The following is a 22,093-nucleotide window of genomic DNA, read 5'->3' as shown; positions in this document are numbered from 1 at the left end:
GGGTGAAGAGCCCCGGCCAGGGCTTCACATTTGGAGAACAAGATGAAAACCCATTGATGGGTGATGTACTTGGTGGGAGCTATGTTACTGGGAACTAGGCAAGATTGAATGAGACTAAGATAGGAGTAAAACCCACAAAACACCAATGGGGTGATGACGCAATGCTGGGAACATGAACTTTTGGTCACACCCCTGACAGAGGACTGTACTGGTTCCAAGTCTGGGAAGATGTTCAGTATGCTGGAGGGAACTATGTGACCCCAAGCTAGGGGGCTGGTGAACTGTGGAGGCAGGAATTCAGACCAGGCATTGCATGCCATACCCAGGCCCAGGAGCAGGGAAGAGGTACCCTCAGTGTCCGCTATACCAAACAAGGTGTTCAGAGGTCATGGAAGGAGAAAAGACGTGACCCAAACAGCTGATAAGCAGGAAGTAGGGAAGGGTCAACACAAATTTCTCGAACATGTGCTTATATAAAGAGGCAGCGCAGTGAAGTAAACTAGGTCTCCTGATCATCTTCCTTAATCAATCACAATACAGATCAACAATCCCTAACCCACAATTCCAGACTCCAAAGAGCTCTGAAAGATGAAAGTTTTTTGTACTTGAGTCATTTAGCTGCAAGTCCTGACCTTATGTGAACTGACTTGGTGGCAATACATGACCTAAACTGAAGTGTGGTTATTTATAGTCATTATTTATCTCACTCAGTGTGAATATTCATGTGAATTGCTGCAGATATATTAATGTGTTTGATTATAGCGTGCTGCCCCAGATCCTGCTGGGGAAGTTATATAACATACAGTAACGGCACTGGTTTACTTTTCTAAAATTTGATAAAATTCTGAATTCCAAAACATGTTTGTCCTCAGGGGTTTTGTATAAAGGGCATTTCATTTTCATTTCAAATGTAACATACTTCAAGGTCCCTGAAATTGTTTGCTTGTCCAGTCCCTCCTGAATTTGTGCCATCCTTCTCAGGAGAGAGGAGCAGTGAGGAACTCCAAGAACTCTACCAAGCAAGGTTGTGCTGAAATGTGACCTTAAAGTTCAAGGCCAGGGATGGAGGACATTTCCTCGCCCTCCAGTCCCCGTTCCGATGCTCCTGCAATGACTGTAGAATGCAGTCCTCACAAGTCAAGGGTGGTGATGTTGGGCAATGTTGAGAGGAACAACAGATGCAGCAGGAGGAATGATGCTCACAGAGGAGCAGAGGAAGAGCCATTTCCCGAGATTTGGGAGACTAAGGAGGAGGGGGAGGCAACTGGAGAGCTAAAGACACCTTGGTAGCTGGAAATACGTTTCAGATCAGCCCAGGGAGAGAAATCCAGTGGTTAAGGTTCCGATGATTTTGCTGGCCAAGGCTGGATGCAGAGTTTTCCTTTTCATTCTGTTGCTATACACAGATGCCCTTGATTGACCTTCTCTAAACTGTTGGCCTAGAAAAACCCAATACATATTCATAAATACGCCTTCCTATACCAAGCTCTCATGATGCCTCTAAAATGTGACTTGACTCACCAAAGTTTGGCTTCTGTATACTTTTTAAAAATATATGATTGTGTTCTTAAACCAAGCATGGTATTCCTTGGATGGATTTGGGAATTAAGGTATATAATTGAAGATGGAGGTTGGGGCTTAAAGGGTTAAACACAGTATAGAAATCCCTCCCAACCATTGATTTTACTTGTGGCAAATCCTATTGTATGCCCATTTAAATCTGCTCATGTTTCCCTCAACTCTGAGAATTCCAGATGCACTCATTCTGAGTTGCTTTAGCCTTAGAAAGGTCTTGATGCTAGAATGGAGGACTCAACACAGATAATAGTTGTTGAAACTGCAGGGGAGGGAATGTCTGAAAAGGTTCAAATGAACCAAGGAAGAGAAAAATTAAGTGATTATGTGCTTTACTACAAATTTAAGATATGGAAAAATGTCATCAATCTTCTCTTTCTTTAATGAGTTGTTTCATTGGTTTTATTAATGAAAATGTACATTGCAGTTGTTCATAGATTCTTTTCTGACCTCAGCCACCCAATCCTATTTTCCCTATAATATCTTAGATTTCTCAACCGTGAATTCTCCTTTTATCCAATTATTGGGACTATTGACATTAGGGACTAATTATTTTACTTTATATTTTTAGGTAGAAACCTGCTCACTATTCTCAAATAATATCCTTTGGTTTTGTAGATCAGCCTACTTACCCTAGGCTGCCATTACTCAGCCTAGCAAGTGCAATTTAACTTTACTATTTCATTCTATTTATTCAAATCTCTAATTAAATATAAACAATGATACTCACTGGGTTAGAAATGTCTATTTAAAGAGAGAGCCTTAGTTTGCTTTTATACTTACCTTGCTCATGTTGGGAGGGAAATGGAAGAAGGATGAAGGATTAAGACCTTCAGATTATAAACTTTCCATTATTGCTGGGACTGAGGTGGGCAAGATGATAATCTGGTAATAGCAGGAAAAGAGCTTTTAGCCTGAATATCCAGATAATTGCTTCAGTTCCCCTTGTAGACTGAGCTGTGGTGCATTACATTACAGTAAACTAAACTGGTTCTCTGTAAAGAATGAAGAGGACTAGAAATTCTTTAACAGCTTTAAAATCTTCTGATACCCTGTCGCCATATGACTGCTGCACCATAGCAGAGTCATTCAATGATTTCTGCTCTTGGTTCATAATAATCACCACTCATCAAAGGACCTGTATGGCTTCTCATTGATTGCTACAGCGGTCTGAAGGGATTAGCCTGGCTGCAGTTTAGTGATTATAGTTATGTAGACAGGGGGACAGAGCTTGAACGCACGCGCGCGCGCGCGCGTCTGTGTGTGTGTGTGTGTGTGTGTGTGTGTGTGTGTGTGTGTGTAGGGAGAGAGAGACAGGGAAAGAGAGGGAGAAGGAGAGAGAGAGAGAGAGAGAGAAGAAGAGAGAGAGAGAATGCATGGGAGGGAAGGTGGAACATGAGTGCTGGGATGTGACTTAATGTTTCTCAAATTTTTTTTCAAGCCTCCTTTATTTGGAGACAGTAGGGAAAATTTTTAATGTCTGAAATAGTATTAGTAAACCTGTTTGAGGGTTAAAAAAAAAAAGTAAAGAAATATTAGCCTGTTTGTTTTGAACCTTTGGTTGTTAGTGATAATTGACTCATTTATATGTGTTAGTTATGCATTTGTCAAAGCATGGTTTCTGACAGCCTAGTTATGATAAATAAAACATGATGCTCACATAAATTCTGCACTGCTTTTTATCCATAAGCTAGGACCCTGCCTGAAATTTTTTTGTCACTTCTGTAATGTGTGGTTGGCTTTGTAGAGATTTCATTATCAGCCCTTTCCCCTGTGGCTAAAGCTATTTGCATAACAACTTTATCTGGTTCAAGTCCCAGCCAGACTTCTGTTTTGTCAGGAGGCGTTATTCAGAAGTAGCCTTTTGATAAGATAACAATAACTTTCCTTTGCCAAATTCACCTTCCTTTTAATGGATGTCCGTTCTTTTTTTAAGTTTAAACTAATATCAGGTCTTTGGATTAAAGTACAAAAATACTTTCCCAACCATTGGCCAAAAGGTACCATATTTCCCTGAAAATAAGACTCGGTCTTATATTAATTTTTGCTCCAATAGACGCATTAGGGCGTATTTTCAGGGGACATCTTATTTTTTTCATGTACAGCAATCTACATTTATTCAAATACAGTCATGTCATCTTCTTCTGGAACATCGTCATAACGTACTAAATGTGTCCATCTCGCTGATGATCTTAACTGGGGCTCATTTGTATCCATGAACATTTTTTTTTTTTTAAGGAGGGCGCAGCTCACTGGCCCATGCGGGGATCAAACCAGCAACCTTGGTACTGCTAACACCACGCTCCAACCGAGCTAACCGGCCACCCCCACGTATCCATGATCTTTGCTTTTTCATGTTGCCTCTAAAACTTTTGGGGGTTTTATTAGGAATTAGATTTAGGACTTCGTCATCACTGGTTCTTGAGCTGATTAGACAATGGAGATGGATTTCTCTTAGTCAAGGACAAAGCCATCAAGAAGAACACCATGGGTTCTCTGTCAGCTTTGGACCTAGTGATGACTAACACACACACACACACACACACACACACACACACACACTTTCCTGGCTTGGCTGGCTTGACTAAATGTGCAGGTGTGTCTACTTTCCAGCGTGAGCGTGGTGGTGGAGCCCCGCCATTCAGTCATGCAATGTTGAGGTAGCCTTTCCTATCCCTCCAAATGACCTTCGAAGAGCTACAAGCCATTGCATTGAATGTTAATAAGGTGAGATTTGAGCTACAAAACTATTGAAACTAATGGTCATTTGCATAAATTTTTTCCTTAAAAATTGAAACTCAGACCTAGAACATTTGCTTGTTTTCTAAGCCTGAATGTTCATAAAGGTTACAATTTTGGGGTGGTTGTTTCCTTGACATTGACTGCATTCCCTTCAAGGCAACAATTCTCACCTCTACACCATTCTCCATTTTGTCTTTCAAGGCAGCTTAATTTGACATGGCTTTATAATGTCTATGAGCAACACACTTGGAATGATAAATAGTCTAACTCAGTGATTAAGTTCCATAAATAGTTTTGGCTTTTTAAGTCCTGTTGGATTCTCAGGTGGCCATGCAAAGGGTTAATACTTCCTAGAGGAGAAGGATACAATAACCTTTATTTACATTACTTCACAATTGGTAATTTTAATTAAAATGAGCAGAGGTATCTCCAGTGACACACTCACTCCAATTTAGATTTATTTAGCCAATGACTAGCTATTATGGGTTCTTGAATTAATTAGTGTCTCTTAAGCTACAGGGAGTTAGTGAATTAATAAAAATTCTTGGAGAAGCTTAACAAAATTCTAATTTAAAAATCTTCAAATTCTCCTCAGCCCCTCAACATATATTGATCAGTACACTTAAAAATGTAACCCAACTTTTTTCTTATTTTGAAAAACTAGAATTTTTTTTTTCACTTTCATGAGAACAAATAAAGCTGTGTGTTTCAAGGTTATTTCTCCCTGAAGAGCATCTAATTTAGATTACCTAACAGATCATTTAAAGACACAAAGAGCCTGATTTGATCTCTCTTATCCCCCCCACTTATAAACTCAGCCAATAAAATCTGATTTTCTCAAGGTGTAAACCAAGTGGCTCAGTGTGACTTGAAATTTGAAACAGTATGTTGTCCACCGTATACCTGGAATATATTCTCGTCCTATGAACCCTGGCAATGAGGGTTTGAGCCTCATTCAAAATAAGCAAAAGGCATAGTAAAGTGGGTAATCCAGACTCAGCACATTCTATTTATTTCCCAACAAATACTGGGTTTAGATCTTGTGAGAAACCAGATCTGTAGCATACTCGTATATCGTGGATTTCACATTATTAGTGCTTGTGGCACATTATGTTAGGTGACTTTTAGATAGGGTTAATCTAAAGGATACTCTGTACCATATACCCCATACTGGCTTTTCTTTTCTTTTGTTTTCTTTTCTTCCCTCTTTGTTTTTCTTTTCTTTCTTCCTTTTTTTTTTAAAAAAAAAAAAATCATACTTGAATTTTATAATGTAAATCAAAAAGAATCTACAGCTGAGGTAAACAGAAGTGATTGTGAGCTCTGTGTTATCTGTGTGTCCAGCACATGGCGTGCAGTTGGGGTGGGAGGGGGTGTGCCTCACATGTCTGCCCACAGCTTGTCTCTCTCCTCACCTCCCCAGAGGGCCACCTGACTCATCATCAAAAGCAGCAACCCTGGGGAAGTTATTTAACCTTTCTGAGGCTTGGTCCTCATTTGTCAAATTGGGACTGAGAATGCCTACCTCATAGGGTTACTGTAAAGATTAAATGATATAGTGTGTATGTAGAACCTGACAAATAATAACTAACGTGTAACTCTTACTCACTCCAAGCTCTGTTCTCTACACATCATATAATTTAATCTTCATAATCCTACGAGATAGTTCTAATATCATCTGCATTTTATAGAAATTGAGGTAGAAAGAGGTCAAGAGTCCCAAAATCATATCTAATAAGGGGTGGAGCTGGGATTTGAACCCCAGAAGACTCGCTTCTGTGTTCACGCTCAGCAAGCGGAGTTATTAATTGTTTTACCCTTTGCATTTGGTTCCTACCACTATTCTGAAACTGCTTTTTGAAAGTGTCACCAGGTCTTTCTCCTTTTCTTTGTTACCATGGTGTGTGCATTTGACTCTGTTCCTTGCTATGTCTTCTCACAAGAATTTTAGGATCAAGCAATTCATGGCTAAGAAACAAAAGCAGAATTGTCCCATTCCCCAGTGAATTCAGATGAAAACTTGTAATGAAATCAGGTACAACGGCAAGAGGAGACATTCGGGCAATACCAAGCTGGGTCTATAAGGAATCGCACATGAGATGCCATGCATATTTATGCTGTATCAAGGTCACTAGCATCTTATCATATCAAGTGGAAAACATCACCATTATCTGTACAGTTGGACATGTTTTATTGGGAAAATTAGTTTTCTCTTTGTTTCTGTACTTTTGCACTAGTAGGTTCAGTAATCAATACAGAGGGTGCCAAAAAAGAATGTATACACATTTTAAGAAAGGAAAAAGCTGTATTGAAATTGTAATGCTCAATATACACTGATAAAAAAAGATGAATATAAGTCATATGCATACATATTTTGGGCACCTCTGGTATATGAGACCTTTTGTTCAGGAAAAAAAGAGCAAGTGTCAATGACCTTCTTATCCTTGACACCTCTGGAATAATTCAATCTGCTATCCATCTTCTCTTTATTTAGACTTAAAGTCACTGACTTTCACAGCTCAGGAAACTCTCTCTCTCTCCCTCTCTCTCTCTCTCTCTCTCTCTCTCTCTCTCTCTCTCTCTCTCTCTCTCTCTTCCATTCCTTTCTCAAGAGTAACAGCCCACCCCCTCAAACTCATCCTGAGATAATCATCTCCAAAAGGAGTCAAAACAGAAGCAAAGCCTGGAGCAGACTTAACCTTCACTTCTTCCCTCCACTAACAGCCCTACCACTCCTCCTGATCCCAGATCACACCTTGTCCAGGCTGAGTCCCTCTGTCTGCTGTCAGCCCACCACAGGTTTCTCCACGGGGAAGGAGCAGTGGGACAGGAAATGGAAACCAGGACCCTGGGAAGCAGAACCCACAGTGTTTGGCAACTAACTATGGGAGGGGACAGCTGGTACAGAGAAGGAAGTATTAAACCTGACTCTAGTGATTTAAGCACGGGGAAAGATCTTTCTAGAGAATATATGTTATAGAAATTAAGAGCACAGGATCTGAAATCAGGTTGTATTCTAACACTGCCACTTAGATTTTTGACCTTGAACAAGTTACATCACCTTTCTAAGGTCAGTTTCCTTGTCTGTAAAATGGGAGTAATAATACTTATAACCACTTGGGATTAAGATCAAGTCTGCTCTGTTAGAAAATTCCAAATAAGAGTGGCTTAAGCAAGGTAGACTTTTATTTTCCTCTCACGTAAAATAAGCTGGGGGTTAGCCCTGCATGGCTGGCAGGGCACATGGCAGCTACCCAGGTTCTTGCCCTGGTGCTGCCTCATTTAGTGTGATTTCTATTCCCAAGGGCACCTCATGGGCCAAGATGGCTGCTGTAACCCCAACAATTGCATGCTTACTACAGGCAGATGGAAGGGGGGAAAAGTGAAACTTTCCTTACTTTAAGAAGACTTCCTGGCAGTTTCATACAATGTATCATTAGCTATAACTTAATCACATGGCCACACCTAACTACAAAGGAAGCTAAGAAATGTAGTCTTCTAATGGCAGCCATGGGCCCAGGTCAGTACCAGGGCTCTATCCCTAAGTATAGTGGAGAGTGCATAGACAGATAACAGTCTGCAACCATGCTACTTTATAGAGTGTTGCAAGAATTAAGTGAGATAAATACTGAAAGGTCAACAAATGTGAGTGATAGTGATGACACTCACAATAGTGGTGCCATCAGTGGAAATGTGCAAGTCAGGAAGGAGAGCCAGTGGTGCCCCCAGGGCGATGAGTCTCAACAGAAGTGTATCTTGAGGAGGGGCAGTCATGATCCCCAGCAGGGCTGATCTGTGGCCTGGGAGAGACGCGAAAGTAAGGTCAAGGTAGACACATGGAGTGGCCAGGTCAACATCCCTCCTGGGTCTTGTCCCAAGAACTGTGATGTTCTTCTGGTTCGATGCTAAGCTCCCAGGTCCTGCCTGCTCCTCCATTTCCTGACCATTATAGTTTCCACTGTGGAATTTCCACAGGCTCTGGTGCAGATGGAAATCTGGCTCTGGGTCAATAGAATTTTAATTAAAAAATGGAAATGAAGGCTCATGTCATCAGTATTACATTCTTGCAGCCCACTGATGATTTCTGACAGGGATAAAAATAACAGACAAAAGCCTTTGGCACTAATGAGGAAAGGGCTGTTTTTTGTTTGCTTGTTTGTTTGTTTTGTTTTTTTGTTTTAATGGATTCAAAATTTATAAAAGTGAATTTAAATATATCTCCTTTTGGGGTGTGTGTGTGTGTGTGTGTGTGTGTGTGTGTGTGTGTATTCCATTGACCTCCCCGTATTTTAATTCGGAATTTCCAAAGGTTATCAAATGCATGATTTAGCTATTATACCAAGTTAATGTGTGAAGGGGAAATAATCATAATTTATTTTTGATGTGAAGGACTATTGAATGTTTTCTTGAAAGAATTTTATTTAAAAGCCTATATTTTAGTGAATAATGGGAACTCCTGCCTTTAAGAGAGGCCCGAAGTTCGAACCCTAAAGCTCCAGCCGTGCTCCTCACACACGTACAGAAAGGCTGGCTTTGATCACTCCGTGTCATGGGTTGAATTATGTACCCTGAAACTTCATATGTTAAAGTTCTAAACCTCAGTATCTCAGAATGTGACCTTATTTGGAAACAGGGTCATTGTAGATGTAATTAGTTAAGATGAGGTCATATTGATATCTTTCTAAAAAGGGAGAATTTTGAGACAGACACACACACATAGAATATGATGTGAAGATTGGACTTATGCTGCTACAAGCCAAGGAACTAGCAGAAGCTAGGAGAGGGGTCTGGAGTAGATCCCTCCCTGGCATCTTCAGAGGAAGCTTAGCTCTACCAACCTTGAGTCCACATCTCAGATTCCTAGTCTCCAGAACTGTGAGACAATACATATCTGTTGTTTAAGCCACTCAGTTTGTGGTACTTTGTTCAGGCAGCCCTAGGTAACTAATATAGTCCAGGACTTGATGGTTACATCACCTTAAGTCATTTGACCTCTCCAAGCCTCCAGTTCCTAAGCTGTCGGTGAGAATAGCGACGTCCACCTATCTACTAGAGAAGATCAAATGTAAAATCCTTGGAATATGGTACAGCATCACCCTGATGTCAAGTATTACTATTACACTGTAAAGTAATAGTGTAGCTTCTCCTCCCTTCTTTCCTTCCTTCCTTCCTCCTTCCCTCCCTCTTCCCTTTCTTTTTTTAAAATTTAGATATGTCTCAGATGTTAAGTGTTTAGGTTCAATTCCTCCTCCCAAGCCTACCACCCAATAGTAAAAGAGGGATATTTCTATAATTATCAATGATTTGGGGACTTCATTGAGGTTTTCAGGAACCAGTACACATTCTGCTCTAAGATTTCTTGGGCACAAGTGCCTTTCTGAGAGGAACAAATTGCAATATAAATTGGTAAATTGGTGTCATTTTGTATCCCAACACCGCCCACCTGATCACCTTCCCAGAATGCTACGTTAGGAGGATTCTGAGGCTGCATCCGGGATAGAGGAGGATGACCACTTAGTAATACTTGATTTGCTGTGTATCTGAACCAGGGTAGCTCATACCTTTGTGGACTTAGGGTTCACATATCTTTTTTTTTTAATTTATTGGGGTGACAATTGTTAGTAAAATTACATAGATTTCAGGTGTACAATTCTGTATTACATCCTTTATAAATCCCATTGTGTGTTCACCACCCAGAGTCAGTTCTCCTTCCATCACCATATATTTGATCCCCCTTACCCTCATCTCCCACCCCCCTCCCCCCTTACCCTCTGGTAACCACTAAACTATTGTCTGTGTCTATGAGTTTGTTTCTCATTTGTTTGTCTTTTTAATTATGACCAAGCTCTCTGCTATATGAATATCTTTGTACATGGAAAAATTCATTTAGCCAAGGAAAGCAAAGAAAGCTTACACTCAGCTAAATCAGGGGTAGCCTGAAAGATACCTAAGAGTTAAAGTAAAAGAAGTTGAATACATTTGAGGTTGTCTGTGTGAAGAAGTGTTGGTTCGCCACCTCCTCGGAAATTCCCGGTGAAATTTGAAACTGTCCCAAGGTTACAGCCTTGGGAATGTGGTGTTGAGGCTATCTGGATGATATACATGACTGAACCCAGTTAAGCCTCTTATATAAACTTTTAAGATTTGGTGGGCAGGTATGGAAAACTACTTATCTTGAGGCAACCCAACACAAGCCTCATCAATAAATTCCCTTTTTTGTTAAACCTGCCACAGACCAGTCTGGAGTGGTCCGCCTCTTTCTTCAGTCTCCCACTGCCCTTGAGTATCCTTGGAGCACCTTCTCGGACCAGGGAAGGCAAGCAGAACCCACACTCCTATGACAGGAAAGGGAGTGGGGAGCCTCCAGTTGCCTGAGTCCAATTCATGGGTCACACGGTGATCGTGTCGTCTTGATGAGTCCCCCAACAAGAGTACAGATAATAACAACAGTATGATTTATTTAAAGCTTATTGATTAAAGCTATGTGTCAGACACAGTGAAATACACTTGGCTTGCATTAGTTCAGTAACTCCTCCTGCTGTCATAGGAGGCAGGTTGCGAGTCAGATGGGAAGCTGAGCTTCTTAGAAGTTAAGTGACCATCCTGCAGTCTCACAGCTAGACCTGCTAGAAAATGGCAGAGCTAGGATTTAAACCCAGGTCTGCAGGATAGTCCAACATCTCTTCTGAGGCTCATGATGCTGCAGGTGTTTGTGTGTTTAATCGAGGTGAGATTCACATAATTTTAACCATCTTAGGGTAAACAGTTAACTGGCATTCAGTATATTCACAATATTGTGCAACCACCACTTCTATCTAGTTCCAAAACTTTTTAATCACCCCAAAGGAAGCCCAGTACCCATGAAGCCGTTACTCCCTATTCCTCCCTTCCCTCTAGCCCCCCCACAAACAGTAACCTGTTTTCCGCTTCTTCGCCCTCTACAAATTTACCTATTCTGGATATTTTATATAAGTGGAATTATAGTGGCCTTTTGTATTTGTCTCCTTTCACTTAGCATAATATTTTTGAGGTTCATCCATGTTGTAGTGTGTATCAGTACTCTAGTCCTTTTTATGGCTGAATAATAATACTGTGTGCATGTATTTGAGGGAGAATGTCGGCAGCACCCTGTCACTGTCCTCCACCTGGAGATGGGAAGAGGACCCAAGTCCAGCTGCTCAGATACCTCCTCCAGTTTCCCCTGCCAGGCCCTACAGGGTACCAAGGATGACCAGAATGTTGAGACACTAGGTGCTCTCCCTTCTTCTCCCCCGATATCCACATAAATGAGAAGTGTTGGACGTGGTCTTCTGCCTTCCTTGATGTACAGGGCCAAGGCACCCAGAGACTCTGTATGTGGAGCACTGACTAGAACCTAGGATATGTGGTTTCCCTAATCTGCTCCCAACTACGTTTTTTTATTTCGCTTCTTTGGGGTGTCCAGAATATCCCATCGTACATGTCTTTAGTGTTCCTGGGTTATGATTCAGCTCTGTGCTACAACTAGAGCAACAGCTTCCATAGTACTCTCTCTAGTTCGATAACTATGATCATTGAAAATCATCTTCCATGAAACAGTCAGCATGATCTTTCTAAAACCCCAAACTGGTCAAGTCATGCCCTACTCACAAACATGTTGCCCCTTTTCATTGTTTATAGGGTGCACCAAAATTCTTTAACACAAGGTCATTCAGGATCTGGACTCTATCTCTCTATGCAAAACAGTCTCTCCTCCATACTTCCTGCACATTCTAGCAAAACTGAATAAGTGGGGCTTCCCCTGACTCCCCAGGAAGACTCAGAGGCCCTTTCCCTCATACTTTCGTGTCAGCATGTGCCTTTTATAGACTTACATAATAAGAAGGGGAGCAGGTCAAGCCATTCTGAAATGGTTTGTTTGTGCATCTGTCTCCCCATTCAAACTGTGAGTTCCTTGTAAGCAGAAAATGTATCTTTTCAGCTTTGTACCCCCAATACCAGGCATAGTTCTTGGCACATGGCAGGAACTCAGTAAACATCAATTCCTTTTGAAGAGCCAAGAATTCTAGAGGAGGTGATATCCCAAAAATAATACCCAGCATAGGACAGACCTGGTTAGAAGTTAGATGCTAGGACTCATGGTTTTTGGGCAATCTTTTCTAACCTCAAACATAATGTTAAGGAAGAGAATGAGGGGTGGGAAAAGTATAAGTAAGTATACAAATACTTGTATACATTCTCCCAAAGCAAGAATAACATTTTAACTGTCAGAAACAGGATTATTAAAAGTGAATGATGACAACTACATAGTTAGCTGTGCATTCTTTTTTGGTTAAATATATGAAAATAATACCAAAACAAATCCACCCTGGCAATTTCCGTGGTGATTCCTCTCCAACAATCTCTGCTTATTCCTCTTCCCTGACCCCCTTCCTTACCCCACTTCACTATTTCCCACCATTACCTCCCCCATCATCTGGTTCAGAAGTTCAGGGAAAAGTTGAAGAGGAGCCAGGATTAAGAGAAACAGTGTGTCCTATGGCTCATGATGTTTCAGCACAGTCAGTGATATGACAGGCTACAGAGCTGGCAATTTCCTTCTAATGTAAACATTGCCTCGCCAAGGCTGCCTTAGGTAAATATGGGGCTGTAGAGGGTGAAAATCAAGGTGTGGGAGAGTTTGAGGCATGTGACCTAAGCTTTGTATCCTCCCTATAAAGTAAGCAGGGGCACTTCTTACAGGTGTTAATTTTGGTCATATACATTAATAGCTTGATACCTTCTTCACACCAATAGGTGTTACTAAAGAGAAGTGATTTAGGAGAGTGGGAAGCAGAAGATTTTGTTGGATACATTTGAAATTAAAGGATTTTTTGCCTTTAGATGCAAGAGGTTTTCTATCAAGGTGGCGCTTTAAGTTTATATTTTTCCAAACCCATAACAATGACAGGCCACATATAAGAAAAGGCCAAAAACATATTACTAGGGAAGGAAAAACTCAGATGGAATAAAAGTGCAAAGTACTCATCTGGACTGAAGTCATGGGTCTGCTGTGATCAGAAGCAAGCAGTAGTGGCTGGGAATTTGGCTCCTGTGAATAAAAGGATTAAAAGACATCCAAGCAATTCAGGGTCCAGAGTTGGACTCCTGCATGAAGCCAGTGTCTGGGGTAGTCCCCTAGGCTGATAAAAAGAGGCTGGGAAAATAATGGGATAGAGGAGTTGGCATATGATGCTATGCTCTAACTATCGCAATTTCCTCCTTGTTTTCTCCCTCACCTGGGGTATTGTTGACCATCATTCAGGTAAATGGCCTTTATCCAGCTTCTGGCTGAGGGTGGGAGAAGGATATATAAGCAGCTAAACTTTCTGCCACAGGGATGGGCTCTTGCATATACTGCTTAATAAAACCATAGGACAAGAGCACAAAATGCCATTCTAAAACTTGGCTCTGGGCTAAGACACAACCCTGAAATTATTAGACTAGAAGGGTGGGCACAGAGGAAGCGAGAGGGAGAGGGAAAACAAAATACTGCTCCTCTAAGTGAGCCTGACAACTGAAATTTCAAAACATGTGACGAAATCTAAGGCTAAGAAAGACAACCCACCCAAACAAATGAAGCACAAACTTATTTGAAAAGAAATTAATTTCATGAACTCGTCTGAAGGGGTGAAATGAATGACCATAAGAAGGAAACTTATTTGGGATAAAATATGTAAAAACTAACTAAACAATCATAAAATTCAGGGAGGGTTAGTGTTCAATGTGTAGTTAAGACATGCATAGGTTCTTGTGTTCAAAAATAGGGCAGAACTACTAAAAAATTTATAGTTAAGCAGCTATGTTAAACATGTAGGATGATTACTAAAACTATAGAAAAACAATATCTAGTTTCTAAACCAACAGAAGGAAAAAAGGGGTTATAGAAAAGTTTAATCCAACAGGAGGCAGGAAATGAGAAAAAAAAAAAAGAATCAGAGGGAAAAAATGGTAAAAAGACATTTCTACCCATATGAGCTTTTGAATTATCAGGCAGGCAGTTTTTCCCAAGATTTCTAGTCCACAAGCAGTGATGTTTAGCAACGGACTGAGTGGAGATGGAGGCCTGATTTATATTGTTTACTGATTTCCATGGTGTAAATACTCCCACCACAGCCAATCTCAAGCTACTAATGAAACATCAATCAATTCACAAAATTCCTGAAAAATGTAGCAATATCTAGGGCCTTGTGTATGTTGGCTCCAGCATACCACTGTTTGTTTGGGGTACACAGGCTTTTCTCCATGGTCTTCATAATTTTTGAAAAAAATAAAAAATGTTGGGGCCGGCCCGGTGGCTCAGGCGGTTGGAGCTCTGTGCTCCTAACTCTGAAGGCTGCTGGTTCGATTCTCACATGGGCCAGTGGGCTCTCAACCACAAGGTTGCCAGTTCAACTCCTCAAGTCCCGCAAGGGATGGTGGGCAGCGCCCCCTGCAACTAAAATTGAACACGGCACCTTGAGCTGAGCTGCCGCTGAGCTCCCGAATGGCTCAGTTGGTTGGAGTGCGTCCTCTCAACCACAAGGTTGTGGTTCGACTCCCTCAAGGGATGGCGGGCTGTGCCCCCTTCAACTAACAACGGCAACTGGACCTGGGGCTGAGCTGCGCCCTCCACAACTAAGATTGAAAGGACAACAATTTGACTTGGGAAAAAAAAAAAAGTCTTGGAAGTACACACTGTTCCCCAATAAAGTCCTGGTCCCCTTCCCCACCACCAAAAAAAAAAAAAAAAGAAAAGGCAGAAATCATAGAAGGTAAAGATTGACTAAACTCTCTAGAAAATAGAGTTTAAAAAAAAAATTTTTAAGAAGATTCTCTGCATTTTACTTGTCTAACTGGAACCATATGGAAATTTATTGGGAAAACAGGAGTTGGTGGCATTCTGTTATTAGAGTATTTATCATACGGTTATAGAAGACTAGTAATTTATGATCCTTGCTAGCAAAACCAGATCAATACAGAGATAAATGTCCTCAGCACAGTAGAATTTATATCATTCACATGATAACTGACCACTGTGTCATACGTTCAATCATTCATCTCATTATCTGATATAATGAGCAGGAAGTCTAATATGTATGTGATTTATTAAAGCACGCTAGTGTGAAACCCACCACCCATCTAACCCCTTACTTGTCCTTGGCAAATAAGTATACAGTTGTCTACCTCCACTAATAGGATCCCGCAAAGAAGATAAACCACCTTTTTTAATGTAAAATATCTTTGAATTAGAACAGATCAGAGAAAAGTCTGAGCTAGCATTACTCTTTTCTTTTCCTTTCACTTCTCCCTTCCTCTTAGTCTTGGGTTCCTACTCCTTTTTTTCCCCTCCTTCCATCTCTTCCTCCCTTTTTTCTTTCCCTTTTTTTTTCTTTTTTTGCAGAGTTTAAGTGGCTTGTCCTAGAGCCAGGTGAGTGGGTAAATGGTCCTGAAAGAGTCTTTCATATCACTGATTTGCTGCTGTGAGTATATTTGGTGACACAGTCATTCCAAATCACCTATCTAGGCATGTCACTGAGTTACAGTGGCTTAAAGCTTGGGACAAACCACAGTACCAGAGCAGGGAAGCACCATGTTCCCTGGAGAGAAAATAGGGAAAGTGAAAAAGGACAACAGAAAACTAACCATTTCGAAACCGATACACAGAGTTCGTTCACTCAGAGTGGGAGTAGGAGATATCCCAACCCCCATCCCCTTTATTTCTCAAGCCCCTGGGAACATTTGTTGCCTTCAACGGCTGTGCTTTGCTTTACAAGGGTTAATCAGAGGACCTATTATTCAGCAAATTAAAGGTTTGGCTGCCTGAGAGTTCCTTTCAGCAAGGATTAGGGTCTGCATGGTGCTTTGATGTAATAGATGGAGCTGTTCTGCTCCTTCGTGTTAATGGAAGAACAGTAAGAATTCCCCAGGCTCTCTTTGGCAGTTGGCGTCTTTACTCATCCTCTTGCCTAAAAAAGACAAATATTTTATCTTATGAAAATTTAGTGTTTGAACAAGGCACCAGATTGATGTCCCTGGGGGATGAACTATTCATTTCTTTGTCTAAAATCACGGAGGCGCAGCACTAACCTGCTTCCTTGGGTGCCTACTTCCTCAGGAAGAACTGTCTCTCCAAACAGCAATAGAAGCAATCATTTGGGCCTTGTGGTTCATTGTCCTTAGAATCATTTTGTGCTCAGAGGTTGGGCAGAGGGAGGGATAGTGGAGGTTTGTGTCCTCAGAACACAAGTTTGTGGAGGTTTGTGTCCTCAGAAGCATGAACCAAGGCAGCCAATAGCTGTGCAAAATCCTGATTTGCATAAAACATTTTAAACTACTTATTGTCTGACAATATTTTCTCCAGGCTTTTCAGTAGTGGTTAGGTTGTTAATAGAAACCTGGCTTAGTTTATTTTCCCCAATTTGATTTCATACCATCAATAATATTCATATAATTGGCAATCAGCCAGAGAAGTGTTTAGTCAGCTTAAGTCTTTACCAAAAGAACACACCCTAAGGGAAGAGCGCTAAATGTGGGCCGACAATGCCAGCGAGGCTGTTGAAGCTCTGGGCCATTATTTTTCCTCTTAATCCCACCTTCCTCCCACCTCCACGTCCGCTATGGCCTGAAATTTTAGTTGCAACCGTTATTGTCATTACTTAAGAGGCAAATTTGACCTGTCCTGTTGTTTCCATGGCCCACGTGTATGATGCTCCTGTCCTCGTCCGAATTCTTCCAACTCTCTCCTGTGGGATTAAATTGCTCCCTCCTTTGAGTTGCTTTTGATTCATGGACTAAACTTTTTCAGCAACCTTTTTCACATTCTTTGCAATGAACAGCACACAGTAGCTTGGTACCCCGTCTTTCCTTTTTGATGGATGCCAGCATCTGGGCACTACATTCAGCATGATTTAGGCCTGGATTAAGATCAGAGAGTTCTGTACCTTCTTGCATTGGCTACTTAGGGGAATATTTGTTTATTAGATGGTTCTTTGATAGAAGGCATCAGTTCGTGTTGAAGAGTGTCATAAAAAAAACAGCTCTGTGAAACTCATGGCCATAGTTACTGCAGGGAAATAGTATTCATTACATTATATGGAATTATTTCTATGAAAACCTAGGAAAATTGTATATCTCTAGTCTCCTTACCAGTCAACAACAACATACCACCACCACCACCATCACCATCATCATCTCCTCATAGTCCTCTAAGCAGCTGGTCTGTTTTTATAGCATAGATTTTAAGAACTATAGAACAGACTGCCTTTTCCCTTTCACATTGGCTTCTACAGAGCTCAGAGCCAAATTTGTGGCCACCCCTAACAAAATAATTTATTTCATATTCAAATTGCTATTTTTTTCTGATTTCCCTTTTGTTTCATTTTTCTCTTCTGCTTTTAATTATTTTTTATCTTGCCATATTGTGCATACTTTTATTTTTTTAAGCACATATTGTAAGGTGCCTGAGATTATTTCTAGAACAAGACGAAGTAGTTATCAGTTGCATACGCTGATGGTGGGAAGGTAAAATGATGCAGTCACTTTGGAAAACAGTCTTGTGGTTCCTCAAAAGGCTAAACATATAGTTACCATACGATCTAGTAATTCTACTCCTAGATATATACACCCAGGAGAAATGAAAACATATGTTCACATAAATACTTGTGCACAAATGTTCACTGTAGCATTATTCATAGTAATTTAAGAGTAGAAACAACCCAAATGCCCATCAGCTGAAGAATGGATAAACAAAATGTTGTATATCCATACAATAGAGCATTATTTACCAATAAAAAGGAATGAAATATTGATACACACTGCAGTATGGATGAACTTTGAAAACATTATGCTAAGTGAATGAAGCCAGTCACAAAAGACCACATGTTATTATATGAAATGTCCAGATTAGGCAAGTGCATAGAAACAGAGAGTAGATTGGTAGTTGCCGGGGAACGAAGAGGTTGAGGAGAAACGGGGACTGCTAATGGATGATACAGAGTTTCTTTTGGGGGTGATAAATGTTCTAAAAATCGATTGTGGTAATGGTTGTACAACTGTATGAATACCAAAACTTTTTGAACTGTATACTCTAAATGGTTGAACTGTATAGTTTATGATTTATATCTCATCAAAGCTGTTATAAAAGTCATTTGCAGTAATTAATCAACTATAAATTTTATGGAGTAGTTTTTGTTGGTTTTCTTACACTTTCAATTTTTTACTTTGCATCAGATGTGTACACTGTAGTTAAACCCACTTATTTTAAGCAAAAACTGCAGACTTGTTTGGAATTGTGAGTCTCGAAGAGTACAAATGGCCTTCTGCATAGGATGAAAATTCCCTTTAAATTATCTAGTTCAGTAACTTTAATTCACCAGGCAAAGTGTCTGGCTGGGGAGCAGCAAGTTACAAGCCTGTGGGCATAAATGATGTCATTCTATTTCTACTCCTCCTTGTCTTTTCATAGCCTTTTTCCACTGCCTTATTATCTTTTTCTACCTCATAGTGGAAATAAATGAGCAAGAGTGGACAGAAAAATAAGGGAATAACTAGAAGATATAGCATCACTGCGGAGAAGGAAAAAGAATGTTTCAAGAAGGTGGGGCAGAAGATATGGAAGCAACTCAAGTACTTGTCAGTAGGCGATTGGATAAAGAAGATGCAGTACATATTCGAGTACTCACTCGTCTATAAAAAAGAATGAATCTTACCATTTATGACATCATGGATGAACCCAGAGGGCATTATACTAAGTGAAATAATTCAGACAGAGAAAGACAAATACCATATGATCTTGCTTATATATGGAATCTAAAGAACAAAATAAACAAACAAAACAGGAACAGACTCATAGATACAGAGAACAAACTAGTGGTTGCCAGAGGAAAGGGGTTTGGGGAGCTGGGTAAAAAAGGTGAAGGGATTAAGTAGTACAAGTTGGTAGTTACAAAATAGTCATGGCGTGTAAAGTACAACATAAGGAATATAGTCAATAATTTTGCAGCAACTATACATAGTGCCAGGTGGGTACTAGACTAATTGGGGGGAATCACTGCATAAATTATGTAAATGTCTAAACACTGTGCTGCACAGCTGAAACTAATATAAAATAATATTGAATATCAACTGTAACCAAAAAAAAAAAATTGGAGAAAAAAGAAGGTGGGGCAAGTCAACAGTGACCATTAGTAAACAGAGAGGTAGGTTCTGTTCTCATTCTTTAGTTGAGTAGAATGTGGACTAAAAAGAGATCATTGAATTGGTAACATAAAGGCTTTTTGTTTCCACTGAGAGAGATTATACTTGGGTAGTAAGGATAAAAAGGTAGATTGCTATGTTCACAAAGATTTAGCTATAGTTCCATCCATTAAATTTAAGTTGGCCAAAGATTCCACTGGTTGTCCTTTCTTCTTTCCTTCTACACTCTTGACTTGTGTTCAAGTTCCACAGTTATAACCATCATCTTTCCTTTCCCATTTCCTTAATTCAGACTGTATCTTTCCTAAATGGATTCCCTCCCTCCCTCAAATTTACTCTCTAATGTGGTGCCAGTTTTATTTTCTAAAGCAAAGATCTAATTGTGCTCAGAAAAGGCCATTTCACTGTGGCTTAGACAGAAAACCCAAACTCACTGCTATAGTCTTCTAGGTTCTGAAGGAGACGTTCCCAGTCAGATTCTGACCTTCATCTGTTACAATTACGTTATCGTGTTCTACTCTGTTCCCCATATGAGCCATCCTTTTACCATGGGCTTCCATCCTTACCGTACTCTGCACTTGGAATGCTCCTCCCCTGCACTTCCTGTCAATATCTCTTTCATCTTTTAAGACCCAAGTGTCATCTCTCATGTGAAACACTGTTCTTCCAGCTAGAATTGTGTACTTCATCTGAGCTACTCTAGTGCTTACACTTTTCAGCCTTGAATTATGTCCATATCTACTCTTCTACTTGTTTCGAAGTTCCATGAAAGCTAATGTCTCACTCCAAGGATTTTTGGAGTGCCGTTCACAGTAAATATGTACCGAGTAAGTGTTTGAATGAATCAATGAATTCAGTCCCACCTGGTTCTCTAAATAGCTCATATGTGTAAATTTGGTATTACCCCAGAAGTCACATCTTTTATTTTGTACTCTCCTACTCCCCACCCAGTCCTAGGATAGTCCTGAGCATGGAATGGTCAGTCATGCACTATGGAACTGGTTGTTTCTCATAGGGGATGGCTGGGTAGTGTTCATTGCTTCCCCTAATAGGGGGAAAAATATGCATACAAATGAGAATTATGGATTTAATTCTGGGCAGCATGGCAAGTAGGAGCAAGGGGAGGATTCGAATTCCTATATCCCCCGGCACTTACGTCTGGACTAAGAAGCAGACCATAACTGTTTGTCAAAATGGAAATTGATTTTTAAATCAAAGAAATTCACCAGACATTCAAAACCAGGAGTGCCCCGAGGCTTGAGCTTGAAAATGGCCAAGTTCTTTGCTTTTGCTGAATTGTCAGACTCTGAAAGTCCCCCCTCTCCCCGAACTTTCAAAGTTCTGATCAGGACATCTCCCATATAGTAATTTTGTCCTCAGTAGTGAAAAATGACACTGAGACAAAGTAGCTAATTAACGGGCACCGTATTGTTCAAGTTTAACTCAAGGAGCCATTGCACATTAACGTTTTTTTGTATTGCACTCATCTTGCTTGGAATTGGGTATGCCGTGGTGGTCTTCCTCCAATGGGCTGACTGATTCTGTCCCACCACCCAGTACAGTGGCTGGCTTGTACAGCTGGCGTTTACTGAGTGCTCACCCAGTACCAGGCTCTGTGCATGGATTATTGCATTTACTTCTCACAATGATAATATTACCATTTTACAGATAAAGAAACTGTCATCCAGAAAATTGAATTAACTTGCATACCATTGCATATCTATAAGAACAGAGTTAGGTTTGACCCAACCCTAGCTGTTAACCTTTATATATTACTACCCCAATACTAGGCCATCAAACTTTTTTTTTTATGTGAATGAGTATGAAGTCAGACAATTAATTTCGTGAACTTGTTGCAACGATGTTGCTCACCTTTTTTGATATCAGAGGGATTATTCATTATGAATTTGTACCAACTGTCAAACAGTTAACCAAGTTTACTATTTGGAAGTGCTGTAAAAGCTGCGTGAAAAAGACGAAAACGACCTGGATTTTTCGTCAATTCATGTCTCTTGCATCACAACCATGCACCAGCTCACACAACACTGTCTGTGAGGGAGTTTGTAGCCAGTAAACAAATGACTGCTTGGAACACCCTCCCTACTCACCTGATCTGGCCCCCAGTGACTTCTTTCTTTACCCAAAGATAAAGGAAATGTTGAAAGGAAGACATTTTGATGACATTCAGGTCATCAACGGTAATACGACGACAGCTCTGATGGCCATTCCAGAAAAGAGAGTTCCAAAATTGCTTTGAAGCGTGGACTAGGCACTGGCGTTGGTGCATAGCTTCCCAAGGGGAGTACTTCGAAGGTGACTGTAGTGATATTCAGCAATGAAGTATGTAGCACTTTTTCTAGGATGAGTTCGCAAACTTAATTGACCCACCTTCCTACATGTGTCATGTTTGGAAGAATAGTGAGTTTGGTATATTGTTATTTAAATAAACCAATAGACTATTTTAAATGTTTAATATTAATAATAATTTAAATATAATGTTATGTAATATATAATATATATTGTATATGTTATATGAATCTATATTATATTGATAATTAACATGAAGGTTAATATCTTTAAT

The 22,093-nt window shown here is 40.3% G+C and overlaps 1 protein-coding gene and 1 pseudogene across 1 annotated transcript in view; both read left to right on the top strand.

Annotated features, from left to right (window-relative positions):
- MYO3B (myosin IIIB) overlaps nt 1-22,093 on the top strand; it is a 386,500-nt gene that overhangs the window by 104,244 nt on the left and 260,163 nt on the right. The window lies entirely within an intron of this gene.
- LOC117025511 (putative 60S ribosomal protein L39-like 5) lies at nt 6,246-6,401 on the top strand (annotated as a pseudogene).

The sequence above is a fragment of the Rhinolophus ferrumequinum genome, chromosome 8 (assembly GCF_004115265.2).
Source record: "Rhinolophus ferrumequinum isolate MPI-CBG mRhiFer1 chromosome 8, mRhiFer1_v1.p, whole genome shotgun sequence".
In the NCBI taxonomy this organism is placed as follows: domain Eukaryota; kingdom Metazoa; phylum Chordata; class Mammalia; order Chiroptera; family Rhinolophidae; genus Rhinolophus; species Rhinolophus ferrumequinum.
Note: the sequence above shows the minus strand (reverse complement) of the source record. Positions and strands in the feature narration are given on the sequence as shown.